Source organism: Paramisgurnus dabryanus, chromosome 3, assembly GCF_030506205.2.
Source record: "Paramisgurnus dabryanus chromosome 3, PD_genome_1.1, whole genome shotgun sequence".
NCBI lineage: Eukaryota > Metazoa > Chordata > Actinopteri > Cypriniformes > Cobitidae > Paramisgurnus > Paramisgurnus dabryanus.
Window position 1 is genome coordinate 14,227,285 of NC_133339.1, and position 16,989 is coordinate 14,244,273.

Below are 16,989 nucleotides of genomic sequence, written 5' to 3' on the forward strand. Positions count from 1 at the left end.
CACCGTTCTGACCTTATCTGGATCGGGACGTATCTCACCCTCGGCTATCACGAAACCCAGAAACGAAACCGACCTCTTATGAAACTCGCACTTCTCCGCCTTCACATATAACTTGTTCTCAAGCAATCGGCGTAAGACTCGGCGGACATGCTGAGTGTGTTCCTGCATGGAGGGAGAAAAGATGAGAATATCATCAATGTACACAAAGACAAACTTGTTAATCATGTCTCTCAGCACATCATTAACCAAAGTCTGGAAGACAAAGGGAGCGTTACAAAGCCCGAAAGGGAGAACGCAGTACTCAAAGTGTCCAGTAGGGGTATTAAATGCTGTCTTCCACTCATCGCCCTCTCTTATGCGCAATAAATGATAGGCGTTGCGCAAATCTAGCTAAGTGAAGAACCGCGCTCCCTGCAAAAGCTCAAAGGCAGAAGACATTAAAGGAAGAGGGTACCTATTCTTAACAGTAATGTCATTCAACCCCCTATAATCAATACAGGGACGTAGGGAGCCGTCCTTCTTTTTAACAAAGAAAAACCCCGCCCCTGCGGGAGAGGTGGAGGGACGGATGAGACCAGCGCGAAGGGCATCACTAATATAACGGTCCATAGCCTCTCTCTCCGGACCAGACAAAGAATAAAGTCTACCTTTAGGCGGAGAAGTGTCTGGGAGAAGTTCAATAGAACAATCGTATGACCGGTGGGGAGGAAGGGAGGTGGCCCGGGCTTTACTGAACACCTGACCGATATCGGCATATTCCGCCGGGACCCCGGTCAAATCAACCGCCGAAACCTGAGGGAGAGAAGAAACAGAACCCGAAGCAGCAGAACCCAGACAAGACACATGACACGACTGAGACCAAGCTAAAATGACATTGAGTTGCCAGTCAACGTGGGGATTGTGTTGTGCCAACCATCCATGCCCTAAAACAATGGGTGAAAGCGAGGCATGAAGGATGTACAACACAATCTCCTCACGATGATTGCCAGAAATAAAAAGACTTACAGAAGGAGTGCAGTGCGTGATCTGTGCCATCTGCTGACCTCTAATGGACCAGACATCAAGGGGAACCTTTAAAGGAACAGCAGGAATGCCGCACTGACGAGCCAAATCCTCACTGATAAAATTGCCCTCAGCGCCCGAGTCGAGCAACACAGTGGTGGAATGATCGAGGCCAGCAAAGGACAGGGTGACAGGAAGCTGAGTGCATGAAGTCGGGGAGGATTTCCTTGAAGTAGCGCCCACCAGGACTCCCCGGTTCACCGATGGGCGGTCCCCTTTTACCGGACAGGATTTAGCGAAGTGTCCCGGTTTGCCACAATACAGACATAGGGAGTTCTGGAGGCGACGCTCTCTCTCTCTCTGCGAAAGTCGCATTCTACCCAGCTGCATGGGCTCGGTCTCCGAAGTTAAAGGAACACTGCTCTGACTGGACTGAGAGACTTCACTCTGATGGACACGATGGTGCAGTGTGCGGCGATGATCGCGAAACAGCATCCGAGCCTCCACCCTTAATGCTAACTCAATGATGCCGTCAAGAGTATGGGGCAAATCGTGGGTAGCGATCTCGTCCTGAATGTTGTCGCTGAGACCCTCAAGAAATTGTGCCCGGAGTGCCGCCTCGTTCCAACTGCAGGCTGCAGCCAAGGTCTTAAACTGGATGGAAAAATCAGTGACGGAGCTAGTTCCCTGCGTAAGGCGGGCCAGCCGGGCAGCGGCGGCATCTCCGCGAGCTGAACGGTCAAAGAGCTTCACCATCTCCTCACGGAACTCCTCAAAAGAATGGCAGCAAGGGTCCTGGGCGTCCCAAACAGCGGTGCCCCATTGGCGTGCTCTCCCAACCAACAGGGTGATAACATAGGCGATACGAGTGTGCTCAGTCGCATAGCGACGAGGCTGGAGCGCAAATACCAGAGAACACTGGGACAGGAACGCCCGACAGGAGGAGGGGTCTCCGTCGTACGGAGGAGGGTTGGCGGCATGGGGCTCCGAATCTCGGGAATGATGAGTCCTGTCCAGACGTGACGAAAGCTCATTAAAGCGAGCGGACAAATCCTCCATCTCCCGGGCTGTTGTTGTGAGCTGATCGGTGTGTCTACCCAGCCAAGCCCCTTGCTGAGCGATCGCTGAACGAACGGAATCTGCATCTGCGGGATCCATGTTGGCAAGTTCGTTCTGTCAGGCAATGAAAATAGAAGATCCCAGTGCAGGTAACAGAAATTTTTATTTAAATAATAATGGGTGCAAAATGACAATAGCACGTCTGGGCAAAAGCCACACCAAGGCAGACGGCTGGGAGCGGGGAGCACACACAGGCACTGGGGCGAAGAACCACACACGTTCGGGCTCCGGCCAGACAACGAACGGTGGGAGAGAGTATATATGGCCGATCACCTCACGCAGGGAAAGTATAGTCAACCCAGCTGCTCCAACACGAGTCAGGTGGTAGAGAGGAATCCTGCAACGGGCAGAGAGAGAGAGAGAGGCGGTCAGAGTCTTCAGCTGAGTCCGTGCTGGACAGCGCACAGGGGCTGTCCGAGTCTTATGCAGAATTACGCGCCGGAGCGCACTGCGGCTGGACAGCACAAGATGGAGACAGGCGCTCGGAGAATCCACAGACAGAGTGTTCACAGCGGCTAGATGGGAGACACGCCACACAGGAGAGACTGACAGCGGGCGGGGAATCTAAAGGGGATAAGTCAGTAGAGAGCACGGAGAGTAATCCAAAATCAAAAAAAAACAGGAGACAGATACTATGGCACGACAGGACAGGACTAGAACTAGACAAGCTAGCGGGCAGGAACATACAAAACGAACTTGCAAGGAACAAACAAACACACAGGGATTAAATACTAAACCGATTGGGCATCAAATGAATATCAGGTGAGGGACGCAGGTGAAGGAAATGACACTGATGACACCCGTGACAGAGCCGCGCACGTGTGAAACTGTCAACACAAAAACATGAACAGAGAAACAAAAATACAGCGGTCACAGAAACCAAAGTCACGACACCACCAAGATTACAAAAACAAATTTATATTATTAGGGGTCAAGCCCTGAAGGGGCGAAGACCCCTATTGTATCTGTTAGTTTTCTTTTTCTTTTTCTTCCTCCACCATTGCGGTCTATGGCAGCCTATAGAACCGTACGTAGGAAAGTTATGAAATTTGGCACACTGATAGAGGACTGTCCAAAAAGTCTCCACAGCAAATTTGAAGCCTGTACCTTATGGCTAGCACCACAAACAGTCCAAATTTGCACTTATGTATTTGCTTATAACTTCGTCACAGCACCACCTAGTGGTCAGACTTATGCTTTAAATCAGGGGTTCCCAAACTTTTTTTCCTGCGCACCCCCTTCTATGTCCCAACCGGGTTGGCGCACCCCAATCCCCATTTAAAAAAAAATCCAAAAAAGCTGATTTCAGTCAGTTAAGCATATTTATAATATATATGGAATGAATGAAACGAGTTGGCACGCATATAGCGGCTGCAGTGCATAACAGAAGAGCAGTGCCTAGAAAAAGACAGCAGCTGTCTTCTACGTTTCTATCAAAAACTAAAAAATTATAGTTTTTTATTTAAAATAAAAGCGATTACAAAGGAAATGTTTACTGTTCATTTTTTTATTTATTTATTGTATGGAAAAATCCCACTTAAAGAAACAGACCGCCATTACATTTTTCCTCTCGCGCACCCCCTGGTGGCAGCTCGCGTACCCCTGGGGGTGCGCGTACCACACTTTGGGAATCCCTGCTTTAAATTACTATAACTTTGGCCCCGATTGAAGTATTTTCACGGGATTTGTTTCTTTGGAGTTCTGAATAGTTGCCGAGTCCAACGATATCAAACATGCCAGAATTCGCCTTATGGTTAACCCTGCGCGGCAAAATAGCACTTAAAAAACACGCATGAATATATCCGCGAGCGTTATTCCGATCGACTCGAAAATGCCATAGGAAGAACATTGCATTACCTTCTGAACAAAAAGTTCTATTGGCGTTAAATTAAAATTTTCATCAGAAATGGCCGAAAATTGCAAAAAACGAAAAAAATACCTTTACATTTTGTGTTTTTTACACATAAATGGTTATAACTTCGCAATGAAAAGAGATTTTTTCACCAGATTTGATACGCCGATGTATGAGCAGAGTCTGAGGCCAAAATTGGTATGCCTGAACCACTAGGTGGCCCTATAATTGAACAAAATCTTTCATATCAAGCAAGCCCTATGGTCATACAACTATTTCTTTGCTGAACTAAAGTGTATAGTCATGAAACTAGCTAGATGTAACGCAGTCATGACCTGAGGATGCATGCACGATTCTGTCATAGCGCCACCTAGTGGTTTGGAGATAGAAATAGCTATATTTGCCTAAAACTACTGCAACAACACATCTAAAACCATGAGTCATCATGGATTCTTCATTTCATATGGCTTGGACTATAATCACTGGTGGATGTGAATTTACTCTCTAGCAACCAATGAGAATACCTTATGAACCGTTTTGAAAGAGCTTTTCTCTGCATCAGAACATCGTAGAGACATGGGGATGATCTCTTTTGACTGATTTAACTTGTTCTAACATGTTGTGTTCCATGTTATGCCACTGCATACATCACTCACATGTCCTTCTGTGCTCTAATGTTCCATGATTGTCAATAACATAGATTATTTTTGTTGATTACTTTTGCGTTTTTTCATCTGAAATCATGAGGTTTACATAGGTTCTTTAGTATTCTTATCCAAACTCAACTTTACACCCTTCTGTGCCCTTTTCGGCTTGACCCCGGCATTGCTGCTTGCAGCTATATTTTTATTTACTTTTGATCTGTGGACGCTGTGGGAAAAGTAAAGAACACCATTTTCTTTCTCTCTCTCTCCCGTGCCGTGTTTAAGCTCTCTGTTCCTCTATTTTTTTTTCAAAAGCAACAGACAAAAGACTGAAAACATGAATTAACAGGTCTGCGCTGGTTGCATCTATTTCAGTGCAGTGTCTGCACAGCGTCTGCTCAGCCTGAAAACAATAGAGTAAATATACTAAAATTACTAACTAAATTACTTTCAAATAGGTTTGCTAAGAGGCGCAAAGTTTCTGGTTAGTTTCTGGAAATTTTCCATGGTAACTTAATCTGTTTTTTTTTAAATATTCTAAATTAGAAACCTAACAGGAATTTATTTTAAATTTGGGGAAATTTCTATAACTATATCATATACAAACATAAATAAACATATTTTTGTTTTGGTCATAAGCAGACATGTATGCAAGGTAATACAAATTTTAAATATGACATCTTGACTGATTTAACTGTAAGTAGAACTTAAATTTTTTCCTTCAGTGTGTATAACAAAATTATTATAAGCATTATTATAGTAATTATAATAGTGCTCGCTTACATTTAGATATCTGATTTACTGGCTAGCTACTGCAAACACATTTTGGTATTTGCTAGTTAAACTATAATACCATAGATCAAATATATATATCCAAGTTTATCATTAAACCTTACTTGACTTGATGTAGTCCTTGGAGTCAAATGCAAGTGTGGCTTCTGTAGTAGTCAAGGCCTGGAAACTGGAGGGAAATCAACCCCCTTAATGATATATGGAGGATTTTTTTTTTTTTCAGAGCGATTGAGAGTGTATTGGTATGATGAAGGATGATGGATGGATGAATGTGTGGATATCTATTTATTATAGGTATATCCACCTTTTGTATATAGACAGAATTTTATTGAATTATTTGTGTTTAAACTTAATTTATAGCCCACCTATAGCCCATCACATTCTCTGGTCAAACCATTCCACTATCTTCGACTATCACTCCACTGGCTCCATGTCTCATACAGGATTAATTATAAAATCATCCTACTTGCCCATCAATGCATACACGGAAAGCACCCCCCCTACTTAAAGGAACTACTCAACACAAAACTCTTCACGCAACCTCCGCCCTATATGGCGTTTAAAATTACAGTCTATCTTTCGTAAATAAATTTAAACAAAACATAAACACATTACAACAATATTCAAACCCAACAATACTCAAACATAAATATAAAATAGACATTATCTATAAGGATACATGTTAAAACAATCCGATATAGGGTTTATAATAGCTGGTTGGTGGATGTTTACTATTTTTGGCAAAACCTCCGTTGCATACCTCCATTTACCTGAATAAATTAATTTTTACTTTGAAAATGATGCGCTGTCACGTTAACATCAGCTGTTCGTTTACATAAGACTCTGTCTATGTTCATTTACACTCAGAGCAATGTCTGAGTTCTCAAACTAAAACAGGGTCTGCACTGCACCGTTTGCGAACAAATCCGTTTATGAGGGTCGAAAACGGTGATGTAGTGTAGATGAAAGGCGTAAACGTAGCAAAAGTAACGCGTTTTAAAGGATAAACGCATTAATGTAAACATAGCCTGAGTATAAGTTACCTCTCCTTCATAAACAGGCTTGACTTACCCCACTGTCTCATGTTTAACCTACCTCCCATTCTGAAACAGAAAACCCTGAGTTTCCCTTATTTTAGGGTTAACAAACTCAGAGTTTTCACTTAACCACCTTTCTGAAACAGGCCCCATGACAGGGTTTAGATTAATCCAGCAGGACTAGGTCTTAATTATTTTAGGGCATTTAAGTTGTTTTCACAGACATATTTTACAAAAACAACTATGTGCAATTTTAGACAAAACAATGACAATGATGTATTTAAACTTATGTCAGTACAGGTTGTTTTCAGTTAAGACAACTCAAATATCCATTTAAGTCTGGGTCTAAACTTAAACCCTGTCTGGGAAACCGCCCTTAACTGTTTATTTGTAGCAGAGATTTGTGTAAAAAATATTAATCTAACTCAAATATTTTTTTAATGATAGGCCAAAGTCAAAAAGCCGTAACCAGCTCTCCCCTAACGTCACTAAATATAAAGGTAAATAAGAACTAAAGTAAGAAGTGGTAAATACAGATGCAGTTCTGAGGTAATTTTAAAGTTGTCTGAATAGCGCACATCTTCCGTTTTTAGCCCTCGATCTCTACAGTACACTGGTTTATAATACATGGGTAAAAACATTTAATAATATTGGTATTAGACATTACCTCAAAGTACACTGTATGAGTCAGGAGATGTTTATGACGCTGTCCGGACAATGGATCCCTGCTCCAGAGACAACAGTGAGTCCGGGTCAGATTTTCAACTTCATCTCACTGCTAACGGTTAGTGTATTAAGAAATCCTGTCTTCTGCTGACAAACCAATAAAATAATCGAAGAAGCTTTAATTATTTCAGTGCACACCGAAGCATTTCCACGTAGGTGAAGACATCAGGCTCGAAACACACTGGCCGCGTCCGAAAGCTCTATGATCCTTTCTGAGGATTCAAATCCCCCCTGGCAATTCTGCCCCCTTATGACCCCGCGTGATTCCATTGGCTGACTCCTCATTGGTAGGTTTTTAGCGCCTTTTTACAATTCCTACAAAATCGCGTTATGATTTATGTAGTTAGAAGAACGTAGTTAACATTGATGTCTTTTATGTTTCATATAGTAGTATTTAAATGAGGTTATAGGTGGTGAGATCTACATATTGCTTGATATTTTGTTATTTAGATATTATATATATTGTACCACTTTTGTACTGTGTAAAGTTAATAAATTACTTATAAAGAACATGATTACTACATAGTTGAATTATACATTAATATTATCATTTATAAGCCATATTACACTTTTACTATAAAAAAAACAACATATCGTAAGGTATGTTAATAACTTACAAAAAATAAAAGTATTGTTTTTTGTAAAGCAGATGATGACACAAAACTACTGACGTGTCTGCAACATGAATATTACTTTATTATATTATTTTTGCAAGCTTTTGTTTAAAAAAATGTTGTACGCTTGCTAGACCGCTAACGCAAACAAGATATCGCAATGACAAATTTTGACCAGGCATTATTGCTAGGTACCAGTCGGGGTCCTAGGTGGACAGAATTGGAAGGGGGGACAGAATAGACCTTTTACGCACTTCCGCATTTTTCGAATGGAAATACGTCAACAAAGTGTATGGCAACTTCCTGTTATCGTAGCGGCAGATACGAAAAATAGCAGAGTCAACGAGTCGCCGTTTCTGTAGTGTTCAAGGCTGTTTGTCTTCCAACCAGAAACAGCCCTACCTTTATAATAGTTTATAATAGTATATAATAGTAACAGTAAGTGAAAAAAAGTGCAGCAGCAAGAAGAGTGAACACGCAAGAAGGGGAAACTTTTGCCAACCGGCATTCTGTCTATATTAAAACCTCCAGTTTGTGAGGCTCCTCACTCTCTCTCATTGACCTCAAGCATCTACCTCTCACTACTACCTGTCCCTGTAGTATATGTGTTACTTAAACCGCATGTAGCAAGGAAACATTGCATGTTATCTCATATAGAAATACACAACTTTGCAGCAGACTGCTAGTAACATTTACCTAGTACAGCAGCTACACCAAATTACTAGTTGTTATGTTAACCTCATGTCATCTCACTTAAACATAACTTACACACGACATATTCACTGCGATGTGTTAAATCTTATATTACAAATTCACAACCCCTAGATTTACAATTAACGTAAACGGAGTTATAGCCGGTTTTGTAGCTAAAGCTTACCTTGATAATTGTGGATAAACTCCGCGCGGAAGAATTTATATCCCTTATCCAGTTTGTTCCCTTTAGTGGACGAATGTATACCCACACTCTTCACCACATCGGCGCTGGTGAACTTCGGTAGACAAGTTAGGAAAGTCGGAAACACTCTAGCTGCCACTTCTCCACCAACAACAAAGCTTATACCGGAATTGCGTTTACGCGTTGTTTACGTATTTCCGGTTTTTGCGTAAATGGTCTATTGCTCTTTTATTTTTATGAACAAATGTACACTTATACATGGCACACGGTACAAAAATAAAAAAGCAAGGCGCACAAATTTCAGAAAATAAATTACATATAAAACAATAAAAAAGTAATACAGAAACAAAAAGTGGTCAATCATTTAGAATGTCAAAGTCTTTTATCAGTCCAGCAAATTTACAAGCCTGTTTGCTTTTCATATAATTAAAAGACAGAAGGTTATGGAAGCATATGGGTAGCATAATTCAATTTAGAATGTAATATGCAATATGACAATGCAATATGTAAAATGGCAATGCATTTCTGTATTTAAGTTTACATTTTCCATGCTTGTATGTGCAATGCTTGGTGCAAAATAAAAATGAAAATGTAATACTTTAATTTACATTTTCCATTTTCTACAGCCCTGTTTTAAATACATATTTTAATGCTTTAGAAGTTGCAAAATTAAAATGGAAATGTATTACCCGAACTGATATAATGTGTTTCACATGGTCAAGCAAAAACTGTAGCAAAATTATAATTTAAATGTAATTCTCCCTAAATGAATTTACATTTACAGGTGGGAAACTTGGGATTGCATTTTCATTTACATAGAGCGCAATGGATGTAGCAAAATTAAATTGGAAATGTATTAGCTGGATTGATTAGATGTGCTTTACATGGTCAAGCAAAAACTGTAGCAAAATGACCATTTAAATGTAATTTTCCCTAAATGAATTTACATTTACAGGTGGGAAACTTGGGATTGCATTTTCATTTACATAGAGCGCAATGGATGTAGCAAAATTAAATTGGAAATGTATTAGCTGGATTGATTAGATGTGCTTTACATGGTCAAGCAAAAACTGTAGCAAAATGACCATTTAAATGTAATTTTCCCTGAATGCATTTACATTTACGGGTGGGAAACTTGGGATTGCATTTTCATTTACATAGAGCGCAACGGATGTAGCAAAATTACCCCCGTCAAGTGAGCCGTTGTCGTGAGCAATTCGGTCTCCCCTAGGACCCCGCGTGATTCCATTGGCTGAAAAAACTCCTCATGGGTAGTTTTCTTAGCGCCTTATTACAATTCCTACAAAATCGCGTTATGATTAATGTAGTTAGAACGTTGTTAAAATTACAATTGATGTCTTTTAAATGATATGTTTCATATAGTAGTATATAAATGAGGCTATAGGTGGGAGATCTACACATTGCTTGTGTCATTTTATTATTTAGATTATTATACTGTACCATTTCCACTTTTTACTGTCTACTTATACAATTACTTACTCATTAATTACTTATACAAAACATGATTACTACATAGTTGAATCACACATTTAAATTATAATTATAAGCCATGATTACCCAGTCGGCATTTCAACGTTGATTCAACGTTGAATCAACGTCAGGTACCAACGTTGAATCAACGTTGGATTACCTTTCGGTTTTGCAAAAGATTTCAACGTTGAAATCACGACGTTGTTTCAACGTCACACTTTCAACATAGGTGAATTATGGTTGATATCATGACGCAATTTCAACCTTCTATTTCCTTGTTGTTTTTAACACTAAATATAGATTTTTACTTGACACTGCAATACTCACTAAATGATTTACTGTATACGTGTCATTTTTAGTGCAATTATCATATGAATGCAACTTGCTACGCATAACTTACAGTACAACCCCATTCATAAAACTAAACACTTAAGGAAGGTAAAGTTTAAATGTGGACAAATAAGATGGCAGGTGCCTACTCTTTCCAAATAAACATGAAAGCAGCTGTTAAAAATATTTTTTAATGGATAAAACACATTCTTTCAAACAGTTAGGTTTCCAGTTAGTAGTACAGAAGTGGAATTTTCTAAATATAGAATAAAATCATAAAATATGAAACAAAATCATGTTTAAAAGTCATTTTATTCATCTGAATAGAAAAACTTTATTCAAGAAAAACTGCAAATATGAATTTTGTTGTTGGTTAAGTTGACAGTCTTCTTATGGCCACCACCACCCATCCATTCTGGCTCATGCTGTACTTAATACGATGACAGCATCTAAGGAGGGAAAAAACACAAGATATTTAATTTTCAAAAAATGCTGCATTTTAGCCCATGTACAAAAAAATCTTGTTATTGCACATCAGGGCAAGATGCGTTTTCTTTGATAGTCTGACTTGAAACATTGCATAGCCATCTGATGAAGGAACAAAGCTGTTGTGTTTACGAAGATGACAATTAAGATCATCTACAGTCCATTCAGAAATCATACACCTTTCACTTTCAATTTTATGTTGTTGCATGATACTGTAATTGTTTAGATATTTTTACAAAGTAAAAACAGAATTTTAGAAACTTTTGCAAATGTATGAAAAAAGAAAACATATCATATTTACATTATACATATTCAGACCCTTTGCAACATCATCTGCAATTTACCACAGTTGCCTCCAATTTCTCTTGAGGTTGCTGAAATGTTTCTACATCTTAAATCGTCCTGATGAACACAAAGATTTTTTAAGGAATGTCTGCAACCAAACTGACCAGAAGCACCATTGACTTACATAGTAGGATAAAAAAATACTATGGAAGTGAATGGTGCTTCTGATCGATTTGGTTACAAATGAATCCAGTACTGAATGCTTAAGTGATTTTAACTTTATATTTTCAACACCCCCAAATGAGATGCTTAACAAAGCAAACACTGACAGGTTGCTTTACGTGTGGGTCAAACAGCCTTTTGTGTAGTCCCTTACCAATGAGATCGAAGATGGACTTCAGAACCTCTGGACTGTCTGTGTAAGCCTTTATACTCGCCCAGACCAGCAAGGCATCTTGTTAGCAGACATCCCGACCAGGGGTGTATTCCAGAAAGCTGGTTATGTGGCTTACCCGGGTAAGTTTAGGAGTAAGTAAGCGGATAACCTCTGCTTTCGGTTCCAAAAACGGAGGTAACTTTCGGGTTATGTAAGTAACCATAGCAACTGACTCTCTGAAGATAACCTGCTCCGGAGCAGGTTATGTTGCAGGGTAAGTTCATTTTAGTTAATAAAACGAGGCTTCGGAGGAAGTCTGCGCATGCGTGCACTTATGACGAGCGTACAGCGTGCGTGGAAGCATATATTTTGCATAATATTACAATGTTAAAGCATTTATTTTATTTTATTATATTTACAGTCGCGAATATTTATTGCTGTCTTAAAAAATGTGTGATATGAATTTTTTTTAAAGAAACTATTTTTTTAATAACATGGATTGTTATTGGTGATTGGACTAATTACTATAAATTTTATTATTAATTAAATTTAATTAAAAATTTATTCATATTTGTGTTCGGACTAAATACTATACATTTAATTATGTTCATTAATAATATATCTCCAAATATCAGTGGATGTATGAAACATAATTCCATCAGTTAATTAATGTTAACAATAAAGTACATTTCCCTATCAATTTTGTCAATTCATAAATAACCTCATCTTTCACTTACTAGATAATTTGAGATGAATCTAAAGTTATAATAAATGTGTGTGCAAATACATTGTCATTAATGAATCTTAACCTATGTTACTTAAGTGACAATGTGGCAATGTTACAGTAAATGGATATAACAAATAGAAACACATGATGCCTATCATAATAATAATTACTGAGGGATCGAAGTTACCCCTGCCTGCAGTCTCTGATAGGCATGTGCATCTGACCTGGCCCACAGAATGACACCCATGAAGCACAGGCATGATTTAACACTGACCCACATAGTGACACAGGTGAAGCACAGACTTCATTAGGTGAAACACCATTGAATCACAGGCATGGCATAGTGGTCAGAGATTTTCTATTATATCAGTTAGAATCATGTACACAATGAAATGAAATTATAAATATATATTTCATAGTATAATATTTATTTCTTAAACATGCACTTCAGATCCTTAGCCCTCTCTCTACATTTGATCTATAGTTGGTGTTTTTCTAAATCACCTTTATTTCTTTAAAATTGACCTTTTGTAGCTGCTTTCCTGAGCTATCATTTTTGAGCAAAGGGAAATTGAGATATTTGCATATATTAGATGATACAGGACATATATTACAACATGTTACTATTGACACTAATGTAACATTTCTATTCTCCAATTCTGTCACAGCAGATCCTAATCGTCCAATGCAAATGAATGATCATTCTTAGTGTAGTGTAATGAAAAGCATTACACAACATTATTGAAAATCTGTAAGGACTGTAAGGAAGCTTTACAATTAAAAGAGGGTGCATTAATCTATCAGCTATCAGTAAATGTTAAAAAAGATGGTGACACAGTGTCATACAAGGAAAGTCCTAAAACTAAACAGGGTCACCCAAAGGAGCAGAAGTAAAATAAGTACAACATAGTGAATATTATCATAGTGCATTTTATGCCTACACAATACAATCATATCTAAAAAAAACAACAACTTTAAATAAGCCTTATGATGTATTTGCACTTTATGTGCCACAACTCTTATGAAATTAACCATGGTTTTATTGGTGTATAGTTGTAGTAACCATGTTTTTTTTTGTGCATTGATTACTATCAGCAGAACCATGGTTTTACTACACTAACCATCGTTTAACTATGTTTTTTTGAAAACCATGGTTATTTTGTGGTTACCATGGTTTTACTGTAACCATGTTTTTTACTGTAGTAAAACCATTGTTACTTTTCACAGGGGAAAATATATTCATAATTCATATGTTTACAATCATATATAAAATCTATGATTATTTTGACTATATTAATTATTTTAGATTGTTTTAGATTATTTTAAATAAAATTGTGTGTATTTTCGTTGAGACACATATAATATTGGACTTAAATGGGGTAAAATGGGTTCGTATTAATTATTTAATTAATTAATTTGATCTGTTTTGTAATCACGCACTTCTAAGCCGATTATAAAACGTTGATTTTGCCAGAAAATATTAGTTTATAATGTTATTTCTCATTTAAAAACTTTTAAGTTCTCTGACGTTTCCATGGTGACTCGTGAAATCTGCGATCCATTGACAATGCCTTTATGTTGTTACCGTGAGCGCGCGTTAACTCTGGGTTACTTTCAGCGAGTTGATTGACCTAACTCTTAAACTGTGTTTTGGAACCGACATACCCCGAGTAAGCAAGTTTGGGGTTGATCAACCCAAAGTTCGGGGTTAATCTGATGGTAAGTTAACCCTGCTTTCTGGAATACACCCCTGATCAAAAACTTTTGATTAGGAGATGTTCTAATCCTATTTTTAATATATGTTTTACAAACTTACCACATGTGATCAGGCAAAGCGACTTATGAAACAGCATCTTCCCAAATCTCCTCTTCAGGCTCATCTTAGCGATCATTGCATTTGATAAAGTTTGGAAAAAGAAAAACATATTTCATTAGTATAGAAATATAAATGTAATCTTTTGGTTAGAAATACAGAAAACTGTGGCCCAAGTACAACTTTTAAAGAAATTAAGAATGTTTAATTTTTTTGTCATAACACTATTCATTACCTTTTAAGGGGGAATGATTTGGGGATCTGGAAAGACACACTACTTCACCTCTCTGTATTTTATCACACGTCTTCAAATTGCATGTTGATATGCCTACAATTTAAAACACATAATAAAATAAAAACAAGTCATAGCCCCTTTTAAAAAGAAAACATAAATTGTGAAATACAAAACACTGCATCTTAATTATTAGGATTAGTAGAATTTGATTTGGTTACAAAACAAATACTAAATGCATTGTAAGGTTTAAGGGGAGACGCTTCACAAAAAAGAACTGGTAAATTACGGATTTCTATTACAACATGGTATCTTGGTGGTGCATTACCAGGGTAGGTGGTAGCTCATTGACAATTAAAAAATTATGATTAAAGCCATAATACATAAAGATAAGAACAAATAAATGCTGTCATGTACACCACCACAAAGACCCATTTTTTTCTGTCAATATGAAGCCTCTATAAAACTTGCATCAACATCCACTCTGAACACTGGATTTACTTTTTTCTCTGTATACTGAAAACAAAGTGTTTGAAATATATAGGCCTACATACTGTAGAAGGAATAGTGGCATAGAAAAGAAATTAATTGCTGTGTTGAAAAGTAATCATTGTATCCTAAATTAGTTTCTTATATTTTCCTTTTGACAATGATAAACCATTCTTGAGAAACAAGTAGCAGGTGTTTTAAAAAGCCACTCTCAATTCTCACCTGTGAAGTTTCTTGTGTTTGTGTGTCATTCTGTTTCTGACCTGACAACTCTTGCTGTCTGTTTCTTGTTCAATCTTGACAAAATATAAAAAAGTAAAATTAGTGCAATATTGGAAGAGAATTATAATGACTTTTATCAGAACATGAATACATACACTTGCATACTGCATTTAAGTAAATATTGTAGAATAGCAGGGTTAACACAACATTACCTGATCCAGATGTAGTGGCTGTTGATGCATGAAAATCTCAGCATTGACAAGATCATCATCACTATTCTAATTTGAAGGACTCTGATAACAAAGACATTACAAAAGAGTTATAAAAATATACTTAAAACAAGAGCACATTTGTCTAGATAACCAATATTTTCTATTTCCATTAAAACTTGCTAACTATTCAACAACAGAAGTAAGCAAAATTACACCATTACAATGTATTTCAATTCGAATAGAACATACCAACTTACACGACATGACATTTTCGTACAAAGGAGTTAACTTAAGTGTTTCATGCCGCTTAAAATCATGGATACTGCGCGAATGACCGCAGGTGCGATCATAAGCGTAACATGTAATTGACTGATTGCCATGGAAACATGAGGGTCACGTCGACTATCTTGTCCCTTTTAATTTTATAACTGCATTTATACACATTACCCCGTCGAGAAAACCTCAGCATGATTAATATTGGATTCGACGCCCATGTTATCACGTCATCAATATGTTTGGATTAATGTCATTAACACGAACTGCTATACGTATCCGTTATTGCGAATTCGTGAGCCATAAAACACCAACATCTCATCTAAGTTTTAACACTTTATCAGTAATATGAATTTGAGAAACTAAGCAGCTTAACACTGACCGCACCGCACTCGCGCTGCTCCTCCTTACAAATAGTGATGTCCGGTTCGTGAACGAATCGTTCATTTGAACTGGTTCTTTTTAGTGAACCGGTCGAACCAGTTCACCAAATCGGACTGAATCGTTTAAAACAGTTCGCGTCTCAAATCAGCACTAATCAACAAAATTACTCAAGTTACTCACTTTGAATGTGTATGACAGTCTATACGACTCAAAACCAATCAATATCCCTGAGAATGGAATTCTTCACTGGTTTCTCCAACAGTACAGGCATAAACTGAAACAGTTACAAAAAGGCTGATAGGTGTCTGTGGCGCCTGTAAGACCTCTCGGATATAAGTTACGCTGAATGAACTACGAAATCAACACTTTTTCACCGAAGTTGTCCAAAAAAGCCCTTACATTTATAGCTAGTTGCTTTTCTGAAGCAAAAACAACCAAGTGGTTAAGTTGATAAAAACACACCTCATATTAATTTATTAATATTCATAATAACGAAGTCTAATTTCGGCGGGAACATCCCGTGGACTAGCAAATTAACTACTATAACGAATACATTCGCAACTAACAGAAAAAAACCCGATTTGGCATCGTGCTTTTTTGTCATACCACTTTGTATATGTGAATATAATAACGTTATGCGTTTACATTGACTTATATTTCCTTACCTCTTCTTTCTCTGAAGCATTTTCTCGTGTGATACGCAAGATCTCCCAGACAGCCGTTAAAACAGTCCAGTCTCGTGTAATCTCGCGAGATTACCTCGCTACCTGTATATTCAATTATTTGTTACATTTTTGTATAATTTCATCAATTTTATAAAATGAGTTTTTACATTTTTTTTCTGAATGATTCACATATTATAAAACATTATTTTATTGTCTCTCTGCAACCATTTACTTCACTGTTGTTTCAACGTTGAATCAACGTTGAACAAACAACTGACATTATTTCAACCAAATTTCAACGTTGATTTTTAAGCATTTTATTA

The 16,989-nt window shown here is 37.7% G+C and overlaps 1 protein-coding gene and 1 long non-coding RNA gene across 8 annotated transcripts in view; both read right to left on the reverse strand.

The window, feature by feature from the left end:
- The window catches only part of LOC135769018 (uncharacterized), a 178,654-nt gene extending 169,851 nt beyond the window's left edge, over nucleotides 1–8,803 (reverse strand). For 2 of the 3 annotated variants that reach the window (XM_073813826.1, XM_065278374.2), the window contains exon 1: nucleotides 8,664–8,802. The gene's annotated coding sequence lies outside the window, so the exon portion shown is untranslated. Of the gene's footprint in view, nucleotides 1–7,113; nucleotides 7,260–8,663 lie in introns of all 3 variants that reach the window. The other variant, XM_065278375.2, reaches the window with a different exon arrangement.
- Nucleotides 8,804–10,374: 1,571 nt separating this feature from the next.
- Nucleotides 10,375–16,039, reverse strand: LOC135768990 (uncharacterized). Of its 5 annotated transcripts, none has more exons than XR_010542321.2 (6): nucleotides 16,000–16,039; nucleotides 15,345–15,425; nucleotides 15,133–15,206; nucleotides 14,425–14,517; nucleotides 14,193–14,256; nucleotides 10,375–10,951 (listed from the first exon to the last, which is right to left on the reverse strand). It is a non-coding gene; the product is annotated as an uncharacterized lncRNA (long non-coding RNA). The 5 variants fall into 5 exon arrangements; XR_010542323.2 differs by having other exon boundaries at nucleotides 15,602–16,022; XR_012336331.1 differs by adding an exon at nucleotides 11,290–11,390 and having other exon boundaries at nucleotides 15,345–16,022.
- Between the last annotated feature and the right edge of the window lie 950 nt (nucleotides 16,040–16,989).